The following is a 25,733-nucleotide window of genomic DNA, read 5'->3' as shown; positions in this document are numbered from 1 at the left end:
ACATGCCAACGTTGTAGGAGGGAGAGTCACCTTCCCCAGCCTGTTCCCCACCAGAGAAACATCTGTTTCATTCCTGGGATAGCTGATTGTAGGTGTCCACGTGACCAGATAAAGAGCCGGCTCCCTGGCTGGTAAAACGTTATCTCTGGGGCTCCTGTGAGTGTTTCCGGAAGCACTAGAATCAGCAGACTGCATCCTCTCCAACGTGCGGGAGCATCATCGCTTGTTGAGCAGCTAGATACCACACGAAGGTGGAGTCAGGGTGAAGCTACTGTCTCTCTGCGGGCTGGGTCACTGTTCTCCATGTGCTTCTCGTTCTCGGGCCTTGAACTGGGACTTGCACTGTGGGCTCCACTGGCTCTCAGGTCTTTGGACTTGGACTGGAAGTGCACACCAACGTTCCAGGGCCTCCTATTGGAGCTAGCAGATCTCGGGATTTCTTGGCCTCCGTAATTGCATGAGCCAGTCCCTGTCATTAATATGTGTGCGCGTGTGTGTGCGCAGGGACTTGTGTGCAATCTGTTCTGTTTCTCTGGAGAACCCTGACTAATGCAATTGTAAAAGAATTCTGGAAGTTGGAAACACAAGAGCATATAAAGAAGAAAACAGAAATTAACCATGATCTCACAACAATTTATATTTTGAAACAATTTATATTTAACATACAATTACAATTTATATTTTGAAACAATTCTCTTAGTTATTTTTATACATCTATAATCAGTGCTATATATAATTTTGATTATTTTTTCAATTGTTCTATTGGAAACATATTTCAATGTCACTGAAAATGTCTTTAAAACATCCTAATGACTGCAAAATTGTCTTTTAGATGAATGTATCACAATTTATGTATTTATTTTAATAACTCATTATTTTGTAATCACAAAATAATTATGTCCATTTATAAAATTAGAGACTATACTATATAAATCACCCATAATCTTATCCTTCAGATTTAACCACTGTTAATATTTTGATGTATTTCCTTCTAGTATTTTTCTATAATTAGCTAAAATATACTTAAAATAATTGAAGTCATAAATTACAAATGTTTTCCCATGTCATTCAAAATGCTTTCAAAATATTTTTAGTGTCTGTAAATATTAAATGATGTATGTCTGATCTCGCTCCCTTACTTGCAGGGCGGAACAAAATTTCCAGCCAGTAAGAACAGAAAATGTCCAGATATAGAGGGAAAAGGCCTGCAAACCACAGTTTCCCTGGAATGAGTCCAGACTTGCTTATCACACAAAACCCAAGTGGCTCCTTGCAAAATACAGCTGATTGCCTCCAAGGGGGAGTCATGGGATCAGTACTTCTTCAGTTACAAGTGACAGAACCCCTTCCCAAACAAGTGCAGGGAAAAGAAATCAGCAATGGAAAAAGAAGTTTATTACAGAGATGAGAAGCAAAGAAGAAATGCAGGAAAGGAAGAAATGTATTAGCTGAGATGAATAAAAGCAAGCTCTGTCACTGCTGAATCTGAGGCTCAAACAGTAACGTGGGGACGTCCTTACTCATCATCTCTCATCTCTTCCTCTGCGTCATTCTCTCTCAGCATGGACACTGTGGGTCTTTTCTTGGAAGAAAGCTGGTCTATGACTCTGCAGCTTATTTCATTTTTATAGCTCTGGATGCTAGGGGAGAAGATAACATTCTTCCTGGGAGCTCCTGAAGAACATTAACAGCAAGTGCTCTGGTTGTCTAAGCCGAACCAGGCGCTGTGTCATGGATAGAGCATCTGACTGATAAATCTGCTGTCTGGGGACCACACCCCATGGGGTACTGGAGAATCAACTCCTCTGAACTACACAGCAGGGGGAGTGGGGTTCTCCAGAGAGAGACAGGAATGGCAGCGGAGTCTTACTCAAACAGGTAAGAGGTCATGGTGGTATGTCACCCAGGCGGCAGGCTGGTGGGAGGGGAAAGGTGAGCAGACCGAGGGTGATGGCAGAGCAGGAGTCCCAGGGTGCACTCCTGCAGGAGCCAGGAGCGGGAGCGGGAGGTGTGGCACTCCAGGGGTGTTAAGGTGGAGGCATTCTATGAATAAACCTTAAGTATTTAATCATCCCCTTACTGTTAACCAGTTAGGCGGCTTCCAGCTTCCTTTATCATCAGTTATTCTTGGAAGAATTACTTTCTTTTCCCTTTTACTTTGCAATAATATTGCACTTGATTGAATCACTTGATTTAAAATAAATGTGTTCATGATAAAATGTAGATAAATAAGTAAATAAATACATTTCCACTTCCCAGGGACCACCAAATGTGTGTATATGTACACACACACACACACACACAAAATCTTTTTTTATTTATTTTTATTTATTTATTTTTTTGACAGACAGAGTGGACAGTGAGAGAGAGAGAGACAGAGAGAAAGGTCTTCCTTTTTGCTGTTGGTTCACCCTCCAATGGCCGCCGCAGCCGGCGCGCTGTGGTAGGCGCACCGCGCTGATCCGATGGCAGGAGCCAGGTGCTTCTCCTGGTCTCCCGTGGGGTGCAGGGCCCAAGCACTTGGGCCATCCTCCACTGCACTCCCGGGCCACCGCAGAGAGCTGGCCTGGAAGAGGGGCAACCGGGACAGAATCTGGCGCCCCGACCGGGACTAGAACCCGGTGTGCTGGCGCCGCAAGGCGGAGGATTAGCCTAGTGAGCCGCGGCGCTGGCTACACACACAAAATCTTAAAATTTCTTTTCATTTGTGATTTTATTTAAAATTAAAATAGAAATACTTTAGGTCATTAAAAATTCTTTAATCAGAATTTGAATAGCTATAAAGTATTTCAGCATATAACTTTATTTAAAAGACTTATTTATTTATTTATTTGAAAGGCAGAGTTACAGAGAAGCAGAGGCAGAGTAAGAGAGAATCCTCCATCCACTGGTTCACTCCCCAAATGGCCACAATGGCTGGAGCTGGGCTGATTGGAAGCCAGGACTTTCTTCCAGGTCGGCCAGGTGGGTGCTTGGGTCATCTTCCACTGCTTTCCCAGGCACATTAGCAGGGAGCTGGATCGGAAGTGGAGCAGCAAGAACCTGAACTAGTGCCACACCACAGTGCAGTCCCCTCAACACATAACTTTTATCAAAAAATTGTAACCGGTGTGCATGTTCGTGCAGTAGTAAAAGCCAATGCTTAGAATGTCTGCATCCCATATTAGAGTGCCTAGGTTCAGGTCCTGGCTCTGTTCCCAATTCCACCTTCCTACTAATGCACACCTGGGAGGCAGGAGGCAATGGCTCGAGTATTTGAATCCCTGCCACCCATATGAGAAACATGGACTGAGTTCCAGGCTCCTGCCTCAGCCTCACTCAGCCTTGGCTATTGTGGGCACCTAGGGAATGAGCCAGTAGATGAAAGATCTCTGTCTGTCTGTCTTTGTCTCTCTGTATTTCAAATAAATAAAGGTACTAAATATTTTTTTAAATGTTAACTGTTTCTTGTTTAGGAAACATTTGGACTATGTCTACTTTTTTCACTTTAAGTTTATCCATATTAATATGGATATACGTCTCTAATATGCATCAGATATGTGTACACATCTCTGATTACTGCTTTGGCACCAATTCCTAGGAGCAGAGATATGGGGACACTCCTGTGAGTACAGCCAGATTGTTCTGGGTCAATCATATGAAAGTTTCAGGCAAGGGATGATGATTTCATGTGACAAGGCCTTAGACAATGGGAAGCCAAGATGAACCGACTTGAACATGAAGGCTGTACCACTGGCTCATGGGGCAAAAAACAAGCTATTGAAGTTGCCATTCAAGAAGATCAAATCTTGTTCAACAGGTCAATTTGTGAGTTTCCCATTTCATTTACACAGCTATCCATAGTGGGTTGGCTCATAAGAGAACAAGCCCGCCTTCACCCCTCTCCCTCATTCAGTTGAACCCTGTTGGCCCCTAACTACCCAAGCTGTCCTCAGAGAGAATTGCTCTGTGGGAAGCAAGGGAAACAGGGGGTGTGGCTGAAGAAAGAGTTCTGCAGCCTGCTGGAGCAGATTGGTAGAGCTGGCTTTTAGGAGCAGGAGTCAGCCAACTACATCTGGGCAGTAGCATGGAGGTGAAGGGGAGAGAGGTGGAGAGGCACAACCACATGGACCTGAGGAAGCAGGAGACATATTTAGGGGCTGCCCTGCATGAGTAGCTTTGGGGAAAAGATCCCTGGCCAAGGAGGATTTGGGGGATGCTTTCTGTAAGATTATGGGTCAGGTCTGGCTCTTTAAGAACACTGAAAACAAGGATTTGCATTCATCTTCCAGGTTTCCAGAGACAGATTCATGCTGCTTTTAATGTGACTCTGTACAGAGACTGTTCACATGAAACCTGGAATAAACTGAAATAAAATTTTATTTACTGGGGCCAGTACTGTGATGTAGTGGGTAAAGCCGTCATCCCATGTGGGTACTGGTTCAATTTCCAGCTGCTCCACTTCCAATCCAGCTCCCTGCGAAAGCACCTGGGAAAGCAGTGGAACATGGTCCAAGTCCTTGGGCCCCTGCACCCATATGGGAGACCTGGATGAAGCTCCTGGCTCCTGGCTTCGACCTGGCCTGGCCCAACCCTGGCCATTGCGGCCATTTGGGGGATGAACTAGCAGATGGAAGATCTCTCTCTCTCTCCCTTTCTCTCTCTCTCCTTCTCTCTCTCTCTCTCTCTCTCTCTGCTTCTCTCTCTGTAACTCTGATTTTAAGATAAATACATTTTTAAAATTGTTTTAAGACTTCTTTTCTTTATTAGAGAGGCAGAGAGACAGAAAGAGGACTCTCCAAGCCTCTGGTTTTATTTCATAAACATCTGAAACAGTCAGAGGTGGGCCAGGCTGGGTCCAGACTGAAGCAAGGAGCTGGGAACTTAAGCCATTAACATGTTAAGCCCCCTCACCTTGTCAAAGGACAGAAGAGGGCATGAAGAGTTCTCTACTTCTCCAGAGCGAAGCACCCTTTCTGTACGGAGACGTTTAACTCCCTTAATCCAGAAGTACCTTGGGCTGATGATGATGATGCACTTGACTTAGTGTGTCCTACCTGAGGGGGAAAGGAGAAAAGAAACGCAGAGGACTTCTCAGGCAGGAAGCCTCAAAGAAAAAAAGAAAAAAGGAGGTGTTTCAGAGACAAGAGGTGCCAGAACAGGCTCCTCAAAGGAGCAGTGATGAAGAGAAGCGGGCAGGGATTTTAGCAATGAAATGTGTGTGGGTTCTCCGCCATACGGCAGCTTGGAGCCAGATGGAGTAGAAGAAAAATCACAAAATTCATTTATGCCTAAGGAATTCTTGGTGTCTCCACCATGTCGGCTTCCTGCCATGAACCTAGCATGTAGACCAGACAGATGGCTCCTCCTCCTTCTCTCAGGACTGTGTGAGAGCAAGTATTTTGTCACCAACAAGGATGAGAGGGATTGTTCTGGGCATGACCACCCTTCCTGGGTTGCCTGAGACCCCCTCTCAGTTTTCACACTGTGCCTTCTGAGTCATGGAACCCCTTCAGTTCCTTGCAAAACTGGAAGGTTGGTTACCCTCCCCATAACCTCAAGGGGTCTGATGGGAAATACAAGTTTACACGAATTCACTTAGACTTTTTTCCATGACAGCAAAATATTCAGGTTGCATCAACACAAATACAGCTAGAAAGACAGTGAGTATTGGACAAGACCTCTTGTGAGAAGTGTGGGGAATGAGCCTCCGAATGGATTTGTGAACATCTCAGGACAAACACAGATCCTACAATGTTTATTTATGGCAAATCTGGTAAAATATTGAGCGCTTTCTTTTACCCATTAAAAGTATGTGCATACTGTTGGCATTCCCATTTTGATGGACATCAGCTTTTGTATCAATAAAAGCTTTCGCTTGTTCATTTGTTTTGGGTTCAACAATTTATTTATAAGGGATTTCTTGGTTAATTTGCAACCAGGACCCACCCTCCCAAGCACAGTACATCCCATGGTCTTAACTTTTTCAACTTTGAATTCTCCTAAAAAGTTGACACAAAGACTATAAACCTTGTGCTTAAAGAAGTGCTGTTGTTCCCTAACGTTCTGCTGGGGGTCGTCAGCCTCACAAACAGCTGACCACGCGTGCATCCTCTGCATGTTCTTCTGATCACTATCTCCCTAGCCCCTCCTCTCACCTTTGCTGATTGACGGACAAGGCAGAATGCACTAGAAGATTGTTTCCTGGATGTCCTACAAGCAGAATCTCCATCCTGGATTTACCCACTTCCCCATTTCCACCTCTGGCACGACACAGAAGCACTTCTTATACCTAAGACTCATCCCTACCATCACTGCCCTGTTCCCCGCCCACACCCATGGATTACCATTGCCTCTGCCTCCATTTGTCTTCAGCTGTTCCTCTATGGTTCCATCCATACTCAGCTTTAAAAGAAGTTATTTTTCATTTTTTTGAGGATTTATTTATTTGAAAATCAGAGTTACACAGAGAGAGAAGGAGAGGCAGAGAGAGAGAGAGAGAGAGAGAGAGAGAGAGATCTTCCATCTGCTTGTTCACTCCCCAGTTGGCCAGAATGGCCGGAGCCGCGCCGATCGGAAGCCAGGAGCCAGGAATTTCTTCCAGGTCTCCCACATGGGTGCAGGGGCCCAAGGACTTGGGCCATCTTCTACTGCTTTCCCAGGCCACAGCAGTGAGCTGGATTGGAAGTGGAGCAACCAGGACACGAACTGGCACCCATATGGGATGCAGGCACTACAGAAGGCGGCTTTATCTGCTATGCCACAGTGTAGCAACTCTAACTGCTCATTAGAATCACCCTGGAGTGTTTGGAAATTTTATGGAGCAGGATTAAGAAACCCTGATCCAACCTAACTATACCTCCAGCTATACCTGCCTAATTTCACCCACTGCTGCCTCCTTTTGCTCTTCCTCATGCTTCTACTGGTTCAATCTGGATCCTGGGGCTAACTCCCTCTTTGCAGTCATTGCCCCAACTGACCAGTAGCGTTGAATCTGTGGACCCTTATTGACCTTCCCATCCTTCTTGACACATTCCCCTCCCTTGAATGCCCAGGCTACCCTCTCCAACTTCCTTCTTGTCCCCCTTGCCCTCCTCTCTTCTCCTAACATCACTCTCCTAAGAATCTGTCCTTATTCTTCATTTGAGAAATCTCATCCATTATCTTAGCTTTGACTGCCACCCAAGCGCTAACAACTCCTAGAGGGCCTAGATACCTCTCCCAGCTGCCTCCTGAACCATTCTATTTTTTTTTTTTTTTTTTGATAGGCAGAGTGGACAGTGAGAGAGAGAGACAGGGAGAAAGGTCTTCCTTTACCGTTGGTTCACTGTCCAATGGCTGCTGCAGCCGGCGCGCTGCGGCCAGCGCACCGTGCTGATCCGAAGCCAGGAGCCAGGTGCTTATCCTGGTCTCCCATGGGGTGCAGGGCCCAAGCACTTGGGCCATCCTCCACTGCACTCCCTGGCCACAGCAGAGAGCTGGCCTGGAAGAGGGGCAACCGGGACAGAATCCGATGCCCCGACCGGGACTAGAACCCGGTGTGCCAGCGCCGCAAGGTGGAGGATTAGCCTAGTGAGCCGCGGCGCCGGCACCATTCTATATCAGGGTCTCAGTAGCATCTTCAAATCCAGTGTGGGGCCAGTGCCTGCCGTGGCTCACTAGGTTAATCCTTTGCCTGCAGCGCTGGCATCCCATATGGGCGCTGGGTTCTAGTCCCGGTTGCTTCTCTTCTGCCCGGTTGCTCTCTCTGCTACAGCCTGGGAGGGCAGTGGAGGATAGCCCAACTGCTTGGGCCCCTGCACCTGCATGGGAGACCAGGAAGAAGCACCTGGCTCCTGGCTTCGGATTGGCGTAGCTCTGTCCGTAGTGGCCATTTGGGGGATGAACCAACGGAAGGAAGAACTTTCTGCAAGGTGTCCAACGCTAACAAATCTTCCCAGACAGACAAATCAATTAATTCACAGGCTTTTATTGGGGTTCCACTCCTGGGCAAGGTTCCCAGGTCCCAACAGAGCAACAGAGCAGGGGCCGGGGAAGTCCCGCATCAGAGATTGGGAGGGCTCCTTTTATAGATTCAGGGCATGGGGGTTAAAGGTTGAGGCGGGTCTGATCCTCACTGGTTGACCTTTAGGCACCCGCAGGGACCTTGACCAGGACTTTTCTTCCCCACAAGTACAGATAGGGACTTCTCCATTCCCAGAAGTATAGGCCTTTCCTACATGCGGATCCCAAAGCTACCACTTTCTCTCTGTCTCTGTCTCTCTCACTGTCTAACTCTGCCTGCCAAAAAAAAAAAAAAAAAAAAAAAAAATTCCAGTGCCAAGACTGCAGAATGTTCTTTCTCCATTGTGTCTAATTTCAATTTGTATCTACTTACCCAAGGAATGTGGGCATTACCTTTGACTTATTCTTTCAAGACCCCATCTAGTCAACCATGTATCTCTTTCAGAAATGCCTAAATTTGGATGTCTTTAGGCCTAAAGAAAATTAGTCTGAGACAAGCAATCTTAATAAGAAGACTTGGTATACCTGTTGGAGAACTGTTATGTGCGTAAGGCCACCACAAAACACACCAGACACCGGAGTAAGGGAAAGGGTTTATTGGGGAAAACCCAGCAGACCGGAGGGAAGGGGCGAAGAAGGAGAAAGAGAGAGGAGAATGTAAGGGAGAGAGAGACAGAGAGGAGAGGAGGGAGAGAGCAAGCAGGGGAGAGGAGCGAGCTGAGAGAGAGCAGAGAGACAGCGAGAGCGAGAGGAGATGAAGGAGAGAGAGAGAGAGAGAGAGAGAGAGAAGCCAAAAGGGAGAGAGGAGAGAGGAAAAGACCAGAGCCACGTGCACAGGTCCTTTTAAAACTGTGCCAGAGGGCGGGCAGGGAAGCAGGAGCAGCGAATCCCATTAGGATGGGGGTGGAGCTTGACAACAGTGTTGCGCCATGTGGCCACCTGGCTTCCAGCAATGGCAGCGGGGGTGGGGGGGTGGGGGGGTGCTAGAGCCTAGGATGGTGTCAGGGTGTAGATTGTGCCATAGATAAGACTGCGCCATTTTCCTAACACTGTATTTATTAATTCTGTGGGATATGAAATACTTGAAAATGTACTATAATTTATTGTACAGCATTTATCTCCAAATTCCATTTACTTTCCCTCAAAAAAAAAAAAAAAAAAAGAAAAAGAAAAACCTCTTGCACCTCATAGTTAATTTAAGGAGGCCTGTTCTTTAGTTCTTTCCCGTCATATCAGCTAAGGGTGATGTGGTCCATAGGTAGTGGGAGCCTCAGGAATAAAAATATGGATTTTGGTGATAATACTGCTGCTGGTTGAAATTCTGTGACCTTTCAGATGCTTGTTTCCAAAGGGAACTATGCTGTCCACCCCCACCCCTAAAAAAGGAAAGCTCCAAAACTTTTTTCCCTTACACTGCTACTAAACCACAGTTTCTAAAGGCTAAAATAATTTCCAGTTGCCTGTTCTAAGAGAGGCTGTTTTTTCATAGGTCCCTTATGTGGCTTGGAGGAATTTCCAGGGCTAATATTCTATCTTAGCATCAAACCCCTGGCTTCATTTTCCTTTGCCCATCTGCACATTTTGCATGCGTAAAGGCTACTGGTGTGCATATGTATCCAACTCTTTGCATGTGGAATGAGTATGCTTTCAAAAAGCAGGCCCATAAAGTTCTAGATGGGCGGTGCATTCTTGGAGGGTATCCAGCCTCATGATGCAGATGGCAGTGCTGTGCTGGGGGAGAGTGTGGGGTTCACAGCTCCAGTGCAGTTGGTCGCTGCCTCCTGGGCCCTCCCTGCTCTTGAATGGATGGCAGCAGCTCTGTGCGTGTACTGAGATTACTGAGATATTTTCACATGGTACTAAGTAGTCAATTCACGAAGGGAAACACAAGTCAATTTTTAAAAATGTATTTGACAGCCAGAGAGAGAGAGAGAGAAAGCCCCTATATGTTGGCTCTCTCTCCTCATGCCTGAAGTTTGGAACCAAGAACTCAGTCCAGGTCTCCCCCATGGAGGGCAGGAATCCAATTACTTGATCCATCAGCATTATCTCCCAGGGCCAGAGTCAGGAGTCAGAGCCCATTACCAGACCTAAGCACTCTAATATGGAACGTGAGCATCTTAACCAGCTTCGTAACTGCTAGGCTAAATGCCTACCACACAAGGCCATTTTTCATACAGGCAGAAAAATGTCTCATTCTTTGTTTGCAATTTGAAAAAAATTTATAAAAATAACTCTTAATACTAGATAATAATGAAGAAGAGTGAGCATTAAACCTCCTAACTTGCTGTGAAAGAGGAAAAAACAGTGGGATAGATAGAGTGTTGGGAGTCTTGGGCGTGTGTCCACTTTACTGTTTTCCACTTAGCTCCACGGAAAGCCAATTGTCTACTGAAAGTAGTGGTTAGAGTGAATTTAAGTCATTTTACTACCTGAGGAAAAGGATGAAAGGATGCTGTAACTGAGCAGAGAAAGAAACAATAGGCTGGGGTAGCTTTAGAATATTTAGTATTGAATTCAATACTCCTAAGTTCATACTGATAGGTTAAAATTCCAATAGTGCTTGGGATCAAGAACCAAATAACCAGCAATGACTCCCAATTGGTTTTGACCCTGAACTCTAGCTGCAAAGCAATTGTGGGTATTTGTAGATAGTAGTTGACAGCTCAGGTTAGGCCTGGGAATCAAAGAAAAGGGCTGGAATAACTTTTGGAGTCTCTTGTTCCATTTGTCTTACACACTCCAGGACTCTTTCTACATAGTTGGCACACAAAATCATTTGTTGAGCCGAAATGATTGGCTAGCAACTGGACAGGCACAATAATAGCAGAGGGTGGTGGACTTGCAATGCTTATCAAGCTTGTGATGTTGAGAGAGAATTGCCTAGAAGAGTTGAGTGACCTCAAAGCAGAGCATGTGTTCTGTAACAGGTCTTTTTGACCGGAAGAAAACACAAATGCTGCCTAGATTCTCAAGCAATGCCAAACAATGAGAATCAAATGTGATCTAAACCATTTATAATGAAAGGCAGCGTTTGTTCAGGAAGGACACAGTGGGGTTATCGTATTACCCGTTGATACAAGCATTCATCCCGGGACTAGATACCCTACTCAGTAGAAGTCAGCTCCAGGGGCTCACAGGATACAATGAACTGGGAAGTCACCGAGTAGCTGAAACTCCCAGATGCCTTCTTCAATGTGTGGCATTTTCAATAAACTTTTTGAAGTATCACATTGACCTGAAAATTGTTAAAACCATAGTGAAATGACTTTAAAAGAAGAACATTGAAAATAACAATCAGTCTATGTATCTGAAGTCTGATACCCTCAGTTTGTCAGAGACTTCAAATGGTGGAAAAGGCAATCAGAGGATTATCCATTGTTTAATGGGGCTTTTTCCTTGATAATCAATTCTGAGAGTCATCTGTTATTCAAAAGTGAAGGTTAATGGAAACTGTTATATTGAACCAGTCCCTAAGCCACCAAGTAGCAGCTCTTAGGGGTTGTTGGGGTGTGATTGGAATTCAGAGGGTAGCAGGACCATCCAGAGAAGGCTGTACAGAGAAGAAAAGAGGGCCTGGTATACACTTTGCAGAGGCACAGAGTGAAAAGCCTCAAAGGAGACAGAAAGAATAACCAGAGGTGATCAGAGGAGACCCAGGAGAAGCCATTGGGTTATATGAATTTTGACACCAAGAAAGTTTCTAAAAAGAGGGAAGGATTTTAATAAATTATAGTCATGAATTTTATAGATTTATTCTATTGTAAGATTTTCTTTTGGTATTTAGCTCCTTAGAGCTTTGCAGAGTTCTGTGTCTACCTGGATATGTCCAGGTTTGGTGACCCAGAAATTTATAAAATCTCTCCAAGGCACTTCATGGACATGTAAGTTTTAAATAAGTCTACCATGACCATGCTCCCTGAACCAGGTATTGAACCCCACGAGCTGGCAGTGGGGCAGAATATCCAACCTCAGATGGTGTGGGAAAACCATGAATCAAGACTAGGCAGGGAGATTTTCTCCTAACCTTTGCTTTGAGCACTGAGAAATCAATGGTCACATTCTCATGTGGAATCTTCTCCAACCCGCAGTGATTTCTTACTGTCTAATTAAAGACCTCATCCAACTCATCCAAAGCCTTTATGTTTTGTTTGTTTGTTTTTGTTTTTTAGTAAGGATTTTTAAAGGCAGCATTTGGCATAATGGTTAAGACACTGCTTGAGAGATCTTAATCCCATATCCAGGTACCTTGGTTTAGTCTTAGCTTGGACCTTTATTCCAGCTTCTGTGGATGTACACCCTGGGAAGCAGCTGGTGATGGTCTAAGTGGTTAGATCCTTGCCACCCATGGGGGAAACCTGGATTGAGTTCCAGGCTCCTAGCTTCAGCCTGGCCCAGCCTGACTATTGTGAGCGTTTGGAGAGTGACCCAGCTGATGGAAACTTTCTCTGTCTCTCTCTATCTCCCTAATAAACTAAATGAATGCATAAATAAAATATTCTTAGGATTATTTCTATTCCAAAAGCAGTAATCCTTAGAGAAAATTCTCACTACAAAAAATATATGAAATTGTAGAAAGTTACCCATTATGCCAAGATCCAGTCTCTGTTAACATTATTTCTTTTTCATCATTTTTCTACACACTTAAACTTTTTCTTTGGGGCAGTTCTGACCACGATTTATGAATGTTTTCATAAGTTGATATTTTTCCTTTTGGCATTGCATAATATAATCAGTTTCTCACTTTATTATAAAGTCCTCATAAATACTATTTTTGATGGCTGCATTACACAATTTAATTAACAAGCACTCTGTAAAGAGTTGCAAAAAATTCTGCCTGTAATATGCCTGTTCTTAAAGTTTTTAGAACTTGTCATATTTAACTTAGTAGTTTAAGAAACATGGCAAGTTAAGCCACCACCTGCAACACTGGCATGCCATTTGAGTGTTGGTTCAAGTCCCAGGAGCTTCACTTCTAATCCATCTCCCTGCTAATGCACCTGGAAAAGCATCATGAGATGGCCCAAGTGCTTGGGCCCCTGCCAATCATGTATTAGATAGACCTGGATGGAGTTCCAGGTTCCTGGCTACTGCATGGCCCAGCCCTGGCCATTGCAGTCATTTGGGAGTGAACCACAAGACAGAAGATGTCACTCTGTCTCTCTGTCCCTCTCTCTCTCTGCCTTTCAAATAAATAAAAATAAATCCTAACCAAAAAAGAAAAAAGGAAACATGAGTGAATTTTTCTTTTTTTTTTTTTTTATATCAGACCTCCCTCTTTGTTCTTTTGTTTTAAACATCTATTTTATTTATTATTTGAAAGGCAGAGTTAAAAAGAAAGTGAGTGACAGACAGAGGCAGACTTCTTTTATCCGCTAGTTCACTACTCAAATGGACCTTGGGACATCCTCCATTGCCTTCCCAGGCCATTAGCAGGGAGCTGGATCGGAGAGTTGACCTGGCGCCCATTGGGATACCGGCATTGCACACAGCTGCTTTACCCACTACAACACAATGCCAACCCCTGCTAAATTGCTTTCTAAAGCTGGGTCCTTGTGGTCTTTGTTAAGATCACAGTTTTGAAGTCAGATCAAGTGGAATCCTGGCTCCATGGGTTGGAGTGAGCTCCTTAGAGATCCTTGGGAATGATAAGACTGTGGTACCATTTGCCCTCATATAGATAACTCAGAATTAGCATAGCAAGACCCTCCACGCAGTGGCGTCTGCATCTGCAGATTTAACCAGCAACAGAGCATATATTATATGCTTTAATGCTTTTATTTTTTGAATATCAAATTTTAAATTCTATTATAATTTTTATTCATGGGTGGGGGTGCCCTTGGCACACATCCAGGTCATTGTAGAGTGATAATCCCCAGAGATTCACCCTCAGTACATGTGAGACCTCAACAAGTCTGTGGGCTCTCTAAACCTTATCTATTTATTTTTCTAAAATTTGTACTTATTTTTCTTATCTGAGAGAAGCAGAGAAAGACAGGCAGAGAGAGAGCTCCCTTCTGTTGATTCACCCCCCAAATGCCCATGATGGTGAGGTCTGGGCGAGTCGATTCCGGGAGCTAAGAACAAAACCCATGTCTCCCACATGGGTGACAGGGACCCGAGAACTTGAGACATTACTTGCTGCCTCCCGAAGTGCACATTGGCAGGAAATTGGATTTGGGAACAGAGCTGGGACTCAAAACCCAGGCACCCTGGATACGGGATGCAGGCATCTGTAGCAGCATCTTAACCACCAGGCCAAGTGCCCACCCCTAAATCTTATCTTTAAATTGAAGATGGTCATATCTATTTCAATGGGTTAAAGGTTAAAGCAATTCTCTTGCTTTGCATAGTGTTTGCTCTGTAGTAAAACAAGGAAAAAATAGGACTGCTATTGCTATTTTTAAAAAGTTGTAATAGTTTACATTCTTAAAGGCCAGCAAAGTCTGACAGTGCTTACCATTAAAAAAAAAAAAAGCCTTTTTTCATATATAGTTCAAAAAGAGAGGAGTCTCAATCCTGCTTAATTTAACTTTCTTTGTTTACCATAGGTTGAGTATTCCTACTCTGAAAATCTGAAATTCAAAATGCTCCAAAACCTGTAATGTTTTTAAGTGCTGACATGTCATAAGTAGAAAGTTCCACACCATTAAATTTGATTTCATGCTCAAAGTTATTAAAAATATTGTATAAATTCCCTCCAGCTCATGTGTATAAAATGCACATGAAATATAAATTAATTTCAAGTTTAAATTTGCATCCCATTTCCAAGATATCTCATTATAAATGTGCAAATATTCCAAAATAAAAAGAAATTCCAAAATCCCAAACGCTTCTGGGACCAAGCCTTTAGAATAAGGGATATTCAACCTGTAATGATGCCAAAACTTTCTGTCACGTGGTTATTGATTGTTATATTCATTTTTAGGATTCATTTGTTCTGTAGGGCCTTTCTTTCTTTCTTTCTTTTTTAAGATTTTTTTATTTATTTGAAAGTCAGAGTTACACAGAGAGAAGAGAGGCAGAAAGACAGAGAGGTCTTCCATCTGCTGTTTCACTCCCCAATTGGCCGCAACGGCCAGAGCTGCGCCAACCCGAAGCCAGGAGCCAAGAGCTTCTTCCAGGGCTCCCACATGAGTGCAGAGGTCAAAGGACTTGGACCATCCTCTACTGCTTTCCCAGGCCATAGCAGAGAGCTGGATCAGAAGTGGAGCAGAGAAAGACAGGCAGAGAGAGAGCTTCCTCCGTGTCTCCCACGTGGGTACAGGGGCCCAAGGACTTGGGCCATCTTCTACTGCTCTCCCAGGCCATAGCAGAGAGCTGGATTGGAAGTGGAGTAGCAGGGACTAGAACCAGCACCCATATGGGATGCCAGTGCTTCAGGCCAGGGCGTTAACCCACTCCGCCACAGTGCCGGCCTCCTGTAGGACCTTTCACAGCTAGCAATGGAATACCAGGCTCAACAGGGCTAAATATTGAGGCAATGGACCATCTTCCCTAACAGGAAGCCCCAGACAAGCTGCTCTGGGGGGATGGGGTATGATTAGGGTACAGAGCTTTTTCTCTGACATGATTTGGCTCTGTCCCATCCCACATGGTCACAAAATGGTCATAGCCTTCCAGTCGTTATGTCAACACACAGCAGTGTCTGGAGGTGAGAAAGTCACATTCTGTTTATAAGAACAAGTAAGTATTTTCCAAAAACCCACTAGATGATTTCTCCCTCTCCTTTTAGCCAGAATTTCCCATGTATCTATTCTTAAACCCAGTCACTGCAACCACATCTTGCAATCCAAGCTAAGACCATTTGGGACTCACGTCCGGGCCCAGGAAGGAGTCAGGTCTCTGAACACAGGATGAAAGAGGAAGGAGGAGTGGCTGCCTGAAGGAAATTGGGGTTTGACTATGAGCTAGCTGGCGTGGAGCTGTGAAAGGACGGATGTCTGATAGGCAGAAACAGTCATTGCCCCCGGTGAGTGACTAGACATGTCCACACAGAGCTCTGGCCCTCAGTTTGTACCTAGCCAACTGGCACTCTCCACTTGTAGCATTTTCTTTTCTTTTTTTTTTTTTTAAGATTTATTTATTTATTTTGAAGGGCAGAGAGAGCAGTGGGAGGGGGAGAGGAAAAGAGAGAGAGAGAGACAATTTCCATCCGTTGGTTCACTCCCCACATGGCCGCAACGGCCGGAGCTGGGTCGATCCAAAGCCAGGAGCCAGGAGCTTCTTCTGGGTCTCCCACATGGGTGCAGAGGCCCAAACACTTGGGCCATCTTCCAGTTCTTTCACAGGCCAGAGCAGAGAGCTGGATCAAAATTGGAGCAGCTAGCACTTGAACCAGCACCGGCAATATGGGACCCCATCCATAGGGGACCCCGGCACTGCCGGCAGAGGCTTTACCCACTATACCACAGCACTGGCCCCTGTAGCATTTTATTAACTGAATATTTGCAAAGTGTCCAGTACAGACCTGACCTGGGCTGGTGCTCAAAAATTGTATTTCTGTAAGATGGTGTTGTGGTGCAGTTGGTAAAACTGCCACCCGCTGTGCCAGCAACCTATATGGGCTTTTGTTCAAGTCCCAGCTGCTCCACTTCCAGTCTAGCTCCCTGCTAATGCGCCTAGGAAAACAATGGAAGATGGCCCAAGTCCTTGGGCCCCTGCACCAGCGTGGGTAGACTCAGGAGAAGCTCCTGGTTCCTAGTTTCAGTTTGGCCCAGCTACAGCCGTTGTGGCCATTTGGGTAGTGAACCGCGGATGGAAGACCTCTCTCTCTCGCGCGCGCTCTTTGCCTTTGCCTCTGCCTCTCTATAACTCTGCCTTTCATATAAAAATTAAATCTTTTTAAAAAATTATATTTCTGCAGATTTCAACATATCTACACACCTTTTTATCTAACAAGCTATTATCTTCCATATTGTTGACAAAAATTTTTGACTCCTATAGAAATTTGTGATTTTTCTATGATCGGGTGCACTAATTTTTTTCTTTAATTTTCTTTCAACACTTTTACATTTAGAGATTACTCTCAACCCATTTTTACCCACTCTCACAGATAACTAACACAAAGTCACATTTTCTCTTCTAATCTTTTGTAGTTAATTTGTTACGTTATCTTTCATACCTATAGGAAGACAGTAGGAAGATGAATGACTCTAATTTCTTTTCTAACAGTTGTTTCAACATCACTTAATAAATAATGCTTTACTTCACTGATTGTGTGGCCTTCTTTCTGATAGATTATAAAATATAAAATGTGGGACCAAAAAAAAAAAAAAAACCAGGAAAATCCCTCCTTATGAAAACCAAAACAGTAGGGAATAAATCCCCAAATTCACCCCCCTACACATACCGCGACCCAAACTGATGGATTTAAGAATCGACAGTTGTAAAAGACGCAGCCTTCCCTCCCACCTGGTCAACTACTTGTCATTTTCTCAGCTCTTCCCTTCACGCATTCACTTGATTTTCAGTAGTTTCCTGCTGGTTGAGTCTTCACGGGGTTGATGTCAGTATTGTAACTCTTTCTGACACTTTAAACTCTATGCCTCTCAGGGCCCCGTGCCGGGGTTTCCACATGGCTGCCCTGGGACTCTGTCCATGACAAGTCCCTTATTTTTTAGTAATGAACCTAGCACAAATTTGCACTCCTTTTTTTCCTTTTTCAGCTACCCTATCATTAGTACATTATGAGTTAGTGACTCTATTTTTATAGTTATTTCTGTTCCCACCATTCTACAACTCCAGCCAAACCAGATTATTTGTTAATCCTTAAACATGCTGTGTACTTTCTCGCCTCCATGGCTTTTTTTATACCATTCCCTGCTGTTGGCAAACACTATACCACCACCTCCCTCCTCACTTCCCTCTGTCCAAATCCTAACCAATAATGCTTGCCACATTAGAAACAACCTAATGTTAAATAAATACAGATATTTAATTTTATTGAACTATTATTCAAAATATTCCAAATATCACCAAAATGAGCCAAAAACTGGTGGAGGAAGGGAGATATTTACTAAAATATGTATAAACAAATTGTACAAGCAACTTGGTTGTAAGTAGGTGTATTGGTCAAGCTTTGACCAGCAGGACATAAGGTCTACAAGATGAGGTCTGTCCTACTGAAACAACTCTCTCTGCTTCTTTCTCTCCCAATCTCAGTGTCACTTTGCTTCTTGCCTTAATTCTCTTCCACTACAGACTTCTTCCTTGGAAGTGGCACGGCAGTGAGTAATGAGCATCAGACTCTCTAATTCTCTGAGCCAGTACCAACTTTTTAAAATCCCCAGAAAGGACTAGCAGAGTGCTGGTTTGACTCTCAGTCCCACATGAGGCCAATTTTGCCATGGTTACAAGAATGGCAAACATCAGGGCTGGTGCTGTGGCATAGCGGGTAAAGCTGCTACCTGTAGTGCCAGCATTCCATATGGGTGCCAGTTCAAGTCCTGGTTGCTCCTCTTCCAATTCAGCTCTCTACTATGGCCTGTGAAAGCAGTAGAAGATGGCTCAAGTGCTTGGGCCCCTGCAGCCGCATGGGAGACCCTGAAGAAGATCCTGGCTCCTACCTTCAGATTGGCCCAGCTCTGGCCTTTGCAGCCAATTGGAGAGTGAACCATTGGATGGAAGACCTCTTTCTCTTTCTCTGTCAGTAATTCTACCTTCAAATAAATAAATAAATAAAATCTTTAAAAGAGAAAGAGAGGAAGGAAGGAAGGAAGGAAGGAAGGAAGGAAGGAAGGAAGGAAGGAAAGAAGGAGGGAAGGAACCAGTCTAGGAGTTCTGACTTTTGTTGTTTTTGTTTGTTTGTTTTGACAGGCAGAGTGGATAGTGAGAGAGAGAGAGAGAGAGAGAGGGAGAGAGAAAGGTCTTCCTTTACTGTTGGTTCACCCTCCAATGGCCACTACGGCCAGCGCACTGCGGCTGGCACGCTGCGCTGATCCGAAGCCAGGAGCCAGGTGCTTCTGGTCTCCTATGCGGGTGTAGGGCCCAAGCACTTGGGCCATCCTCCAATGCACTCCTGAGCCACAGCAGAGAGCTGGACAGGAAGAGGGGCAACTGGGACAGAATCCAGCGCCCCGACCGGGACTAGAACCTGGGGTGCCGGCGCCGCTAGGCGGAGGATGAGCCTGTTGAGCCGCAGCGCCGGCCAGAGTTCTGACTTTTAATAGGTAAGTTGAAGCATTTCTATTTCATTGTGGTTAAGAATATAATAATTTCTCTTTTTCACCTCCTTTCTATGCTCTTTGCAGTTGACAAGCTTTCCTAATTCTTCAACAAGTTTGAATAGAATTTACATATTCTATTCCTAATCATCTAGTGGTTTTTATGACTTTAGTTTATATTTTCCTAACAAAGTAAGCATTTAATCTATATCTAGCTTCCTCCTGGACAAGATGTTTAGAACAACATACCTTTCCTTCTGACTTACCACTTTCCCCAAATTTCCAGGCTATTACTGTCAAGATTTTGGATCACAGTATTTTTATCTATTTGGTAAGAAGGATGCGTCTCTGTGCACTCACGCTGCCCTCTTGGTTCTCCAAATTCCTCCTGACTTCACAGCTTTTCACTTCTGTTCTCGACGCCCATTCTGCTTATCATTTCATCCACATCTCACAAAGAGCCCCAGTTCCTTCACTCCATGCCTTGCTACTGTACCCTGTAAGCCTTTGTCTCGGGAGAGGCAAAGCAGGTGTCCAAACACGAAAGGATACGAGCCGTCTTCAAAACGTTCGTAGAAAATGTGTATTATGAGAAGCCTCTATATGCCTTCCAAAACTTTTGAACCAAAATAAGCTTTTCTTTTTTGCATTTCCCATGAAGTTTTTGAAGGGCCCTTGACCCTAAAGAACATGAACACACGGAAGCGTCTTGTGCCTCCTAACCTACTCCCACCCTTCTCCTTTCCAGCACCTGACCCTGCCTCCTTCTTGAGGGGGAAGTAGAAGCCATCACATTAGAACCCTTAAGATGTTGCTGTTTCTCATCAATAAATTTCTATATGCCCCCATCTATATTTCCCGCTCAGCCTCCCATGAAGCAGTGTCCTATCTCTGCCCCTAAGTCAGCTTTAGGCGACAGTCCCTAAGCTACGGCTCCTGTCTCCTGTATTTGTAATTTTCTGTTTTTGTACCTCCAGAAAATACTAGCTGGCTTAATATCTTGCTTATAATGAATATTTAATAAATGTTAAATAAAATACAGGAAGTAAATGAATAAATCCAGCAGGAAGGACATTTACAAAAGGGCCACAGTAGCTGTATTTTCACCTGGAATTGTGTAAAGAAGATCAAGATACTGTAGATTCTCAAAGTCATCACTTTTCACAGAGACCTGACGAGCACCTTAATCCATAGAAGAAATGTCTGAGTCCTACTATGGCTCTTCTCTGGGTGCTGGGGTAGAGTGACCAAAACAGACATGGACGGGGCTGGCGCTGTGGCATGCCGCCTAAAGCGCTGGCATCCCTTATGGGTGCCAGTTTTTGTGGCATGTATGTAGCATGACTTATTTACTGTACTGTGGATAGGCATTTAGGTGGTTGCCAGTGTGCAACCATTACAGAAAAAGCTACAGTGAATTGTCTTTTGGTGGACGTAGACATTCATTTATCCTGGGTATATGAGGGAGCCTCAAAAAGTTCATGGGAATTGGAATTAAAAATTATTGCAGGGGCTGGGGTTTTGTCTAGTGGTTAAGAGGCTGGTTAGGATGACCACATCCCATATTCCAAGTACCTGGTTCACACGCTGGCTCCACTCCCAATTCCAGCCTCCTGATGATGTTTACTGTGAGGCGCAGACGTAACGGCTCAAGTAATCGAGTTCCTGCCACCCATGTGGGAGACATGGATTGAGTTCCTGGCTCTCAGTTTCAGCCTGTTGCCTGGGCCATTATAAGCATCTGGGGAGTGAACAAGCAGATGGGAGTGCTCTCTAGGAGTGGAATTGCTGGGTCATATAGTAAGCATACATTTAGCTTTATTGGATATTCCCAAACTATTTTCTAGACCCATTTTATTTTCTCTTCCGCTAGCTTTGTATGAGAGTTCCATTTCTTCCACAGCCTTAGCAGCATTTGGAATTATGAAGTCTTTAATTTTTAAATTTCTAGTCATTTGGTGGGGGGAGGATTGTAGCATTCTATTGTAGTTTTAATAGTATGTTCCCTGAATATTCATAGTGCTTTACACCATTTTTATACTCTATATATTTGCAGTTCTGACCATTGATCAGTTTTTAGGCAGGAGATTGACCTGGTTCACATTTTTCAGGGTCCCTCTGGATGCTCGGTGAATTTTTGGCTGTAGAGAGCCTGGGGGGAGCAAAGGGAACATTTAGAAAAGACTGTTGCGGTGGTCTAGGCATGAGATGCAGGTAGCTTGGATGAATAATGGCAAAGGAGTAAGAGAGTAGCAAGTCCACATGTGTTTTGGAGGACGACTACTGAACGTACCCATGGACTGGCCTCAGGGGAGAAAGGAGGAAGTAAAGGTGACCTAAGCCATGGAATGAAAGGTGGGACGTTTTCCACAGTGGAAATCTCAGAGCTGGTTCACTGAGCGTTAGGAAGAAAGTAAGAGGAGATGAAAGAGGCTACTGAATCATACCACAGCAGACTGTGCCAGCACCGCCCCCTCCCCAAATTCTGGTCACAAACTGTGCTCAGAGAAACATTCTGGGCATCAGAGAAACGCAGTGGACTTTGACTTGCTTCCTGGCTTGCAAATGAGCTCTGCAGCCCTGTGTCCATGTGTTTCTGCCAGCAAAACCTGCATCACTTCGTTTGTTACTAATGTTGCTGGGATCTTTTTTTTTTTCTCTTCGAAGAATAAACATGTCTGTGCACGATTGAGTAAAAAAAAAAATCCAGAAATTTAAAATTAGATTAGTTTGGAAATTACTGGCATTTTTCTTCTTGTGTAAGGTCACTCTGCCCTTGCTGGCTAGCACTGGGGAAGTGACACATTTCTTTCTCCATCCCACACTTTGCTTATTTTTATGCATTAAAAAGCAAATTCTCAACATTTCAAATGCTAGTGCAACTGGAAAATTATTTTTATCCTCACTTAAAACTTTAATTCTAGATTATGGGATGTACAAGTTTGCATACCAGACTACTAGTTTACTAGGCCATTTCTATGTGCAAAGCAAAAATCCTTGCAGAAATAATCAGCTGACTCTTCGCTGTTGCCACAGTGTTAGACTGCCTGCTGGGGAGTGCTTTTTCAGTTCCAAAACCAGTGACAATAATGCATACAAGAAGGGTCTCATAGTTAATAATGGCTCACCAAAGATAGTTCCTCTGCTGGGGCTGGCGCTGGGGCGCAGTGGGTTAAAGCCCTGGCCTGAAGCACCTTTATCCCATATGGGCACCGGTTCTAGTCTCTGCTGCTTCTCTTCCGATCCAGCTCTCTGCTGTGGCCTGGGAAAGCAGTAGAAGATGGCACAAGTCCTTGGGCCCCTGCACCCACGTGGAAAACCTGGAAGAGGCTCCTGGCTCCTGGCTCCTGGCTCCTGGCTTCAGATCGGTGCAGCTCTGGCCGTTGCGGCCATCTGGGGGGGTGAACCAGCAGATGGAAGACCTCTCTCTCTGTCTCTACCTCTCTCTGTAACTCTGTCTTTCAAATAAATAAAATAAATCTTTTAAAAAAACGATAGTTCCTGTGCTAAACAGCAGTCCTATGACAAATCCAACACTATTATCTCCATTGAACACATGATAAAATTAAATTCAGTAGCTGGCCCAGGATCACTGGATTGGTCAATAGTAGAGACAAAATCAGAACCCAGGTCAATGTGGATCTAAAACTGAAGACTTTACTGCTACCCAGTCCAGGAGATGAGAGTGAAAGGTAAAACCTGTGCATAGCAGAGCCGGACCCCAAGGTTTACTCCCAACTGTACTGCTCATTGGCTCTGTGGCCCTGCATAGTCTCCTCTGGGGACGGCCAGAGTCCATTAGTGTTAGCGAAGGCTTTCCTTCTTGCCATGGATCCTTTTCTCATCGGGTGATATAAGAATTAAGCAGATTAACACATTTACGTGGACAGCACTAAGAAGTGTGCCTAGGTTCTACTTATGAGGGTGTTAGCTCTCATTTTTTTAAAAAAGCAACTATATAGCTTTATCGAGATATAATTCACATAGCATAACATAGAACTCAAACACTTGCTATGTATACAATTCACTGGTTTTTATTATATTCGGGGAGTCATACAATTATAATCGTGATCAATTTGAGAACATTTCATCACTCCAAAAAGAAATTCAATATCCATTAACAACCATTCCATTCCTCAACCCATGTCCCACCTTAGGCAGTCACTAATCTACTCTGTGTCTATATGGATTTATAGATCTATTAAAATCTATAGAATATAGAGTGCCCATTCTGGACATTTCATATCAATGGAATCACGTAAGATGTGACCTTTCATTTCCAGCTTTTTTCACTTAACATAACATCTTAGAGTTCATTCCTATTGTAGCATGCATCAATATTTCATTTCTTTTTATTGCTAAAAAATTGCATTATGTAGATATATCTTATTTGTCCATCAGTTGAGAGATGTTTTATTTCCATTTTTTTGGCTGTTGGGAATAATGATGCTCTGAACACTTTCATGCCAATTTTTTGTGTGGATATATGGGAGGTTTTTTTGTATGCATAACTAGGAGTGAAAGTATAGCTGCTGCTTGGTAGTGCCACTCTGTGTGCCTATGAACATTCAAACACATGATTCTCACACTTATTACAGTGTTTTTGTTCTAAATGATCTAGTGAGGTTAGTGTGCTTCCTGTCTCACATAACAAATGAAGAAACAGAGACTCTGGGAGATTTGCTTTTCTGATTCTCAGTCTGTGGCTTTGCTATCCTTTGGGTTTGGGTTGAAGTTTTATTTCTTGCTGGGAAACCTTAGTTGGATCCCATGCTGAGCCAGATTCCCGGCTCTGTGTTTCCATGATGTCCATCACCCTTGTCACTTTCTACTATGCTTAGCATAGTCAACTGGAATGGAGCTATGTGGGGGCCCCAGGTCACCTTTGAACTTATCCCCTTGTCCCAGGGCACAGGCCTGCTTAAAAAAAATAATAATGTGGTGGAATGAGAAGGCCATTCCAAGATGGCCGCTAGCAACAGAAACTGCCTGGCAACAGGCTGTGATTGGATGGCTTCAGAAACTGCCAGGCAACAGGGTGTGATTGGTTAGGGCATAGACCTCCCCTTGACCGGATTGGCTGCCTTGGCTATATAAGCTGCTGTAGCAACTGAAATAAACGTGTCTGCAGTCTGCTTGCCTCAGGCCTGCTTTCACCGGACTCCCCGGGTCTGTGTGGTAACTCCATGCCTCTTGCCCCCACCACGCTCCTCCTCTCAGAAGAAATCAACCTCAACACATGATGTCCATCACCCTTGTCACATTCTACTACGCTTAGCACAGCCAACTAGAACGGAAGACCCTGGGAAAGAGGCACCGTCTTCCTCAACTCTATCCTCCGTGCTAAGTACTGGCATGTCATTGCTGTTCAATACATGAGGCCAGAAATTAAGAAAGGAAGGGGCTGGCACTGTAGCGTAGCAGGTTAAGCCACAGCCTGCCGTACCAGCATCCCATATGGGTGCCAACTCAAGTCCTGGCTGCTCCGGTTCTGATCCAGCCCCCTGCCAATGTGCCTGAGAAAGCAGTGGAAGACGACCCAAGTGTTTGGACCCCTGCTCCCACATGGGCGACCCAGAAGAAATTCCTGTCTCCTGACTTCGGACAGGCACAGCTCAGGCTGTTGCAGCCATTTGGGGAATGAATCAGAAGATGGAAGATCTCTCTGTGTGTGTCTCTCCCTGTCTCTGCAACTCTGAATTCCAAATCAATAAATACATCTTTTGAAAACAATAAGAAAGGATGAATGAACGAAAGAAAGAAAGAGGAAGGAAGGAGTCTACATGCTAGAAAGTGACGTCTCTGGTCTATCAGACTGGCAAAACCCTCTCTGTCGCATCACATCATACAGCCTCTGTCTGAATTTTCAAAATAACAAAACCCGGGATTTACTATTCATAGAGGAAGAAGAGCTTTGTGGGGCCAGCATTGTGGTGCAAGGAGCTAAGCTGCTGCCTGCAGCGCCGGCACTCCACGTCAGAGCACCCACTTCTGATCCAGCTCCCTGCTAAGGGCCTCAGAAAGCAGCAGAGGATGGCCCAAGTGCTTGGGCCCCTTCACCCGCATGGGAGACCTGGATGAAGCTTCTGGTTCCTGGCTTCAACGCAGCCCAGATTGGCCATTGCACCCATCCAAGGAGTAAACCAGTGGATGGAAGATTTCTCTCTCCCTCTCTCTCTCTCTCTCACTCTGCCTTTCAAATAAATAAGTAAATCTTAAAAAAAAAAATCTTGGCTCTAGTAAATCGTTTAGCATCAACGTCTTATAAGCAGTGAGTGCTCTGGAAGAACGCTGCCTGAAATACAGTGAGCGTGAGTGTGCCACAGCGATGCCCAGGACGTGTTAGTGGCAAAGGATGAGATGAGCATCTTGAATGTAACCATTGTTTGTCATTCATTTCAAAGTATATTAGAAATGAATATAGCTAGGATAAAAAACCTCATGGTATCATTTGTATCAACATTCTAAAGTCTTTTTTTAAAACTAAGATTATTGGGGTAGACATTTGGTACAGCAATTAACACACCACCTGGGACACTTGCACCCCAAACTGGAGTGCCTGAGTTCTAGTCTAGCTTTGCTTCT

At 44.4% G+C, this 25,733-nt stretch overlaps 1 long non-coding RNA gene across 1 annotated transcript; it reads left to right on the top strand.

The window, feature by feature from the left end:
- Positions 1-1,359: 1,359 nt before the first annotated feature.
- LOC138849499 (uncharacterized) lies at positions 1,360-25,376 on the top strand. Its single transcript, XR_011388387.2, has 2 exons — positions 1,360-1,878; positions 22,397-25,376. It is a non-coding gene; the product is annotated as an uncharacterized LOC138849499 (long non-coding RNA).
- The last annotated feature ends 357 nt before the right edge of the window (positions 25,377-25,733 follow it).

This window comes from Oryctolagus cuniculus, chromosome 4 (assembly GCF_051225735.1).
Source record: "Oryctolagus cuniculus isolate XC-2025 breed Fujian yellow rabbit chromosome 4, ASM5122573v1, whole genome shotgun sequence".
In the NCBI taxonomy this organism is placed as follows: domain Eukaryota; kingdom Metazoa; phylum Chordata; class Mammalia; order Lagomorpha; family Leporidae; genus Oryctolagus; species Oryctolagus cuniculus.
This window is presented reverse-complemented; position numbering and strand designations above follow the sequence as displayed.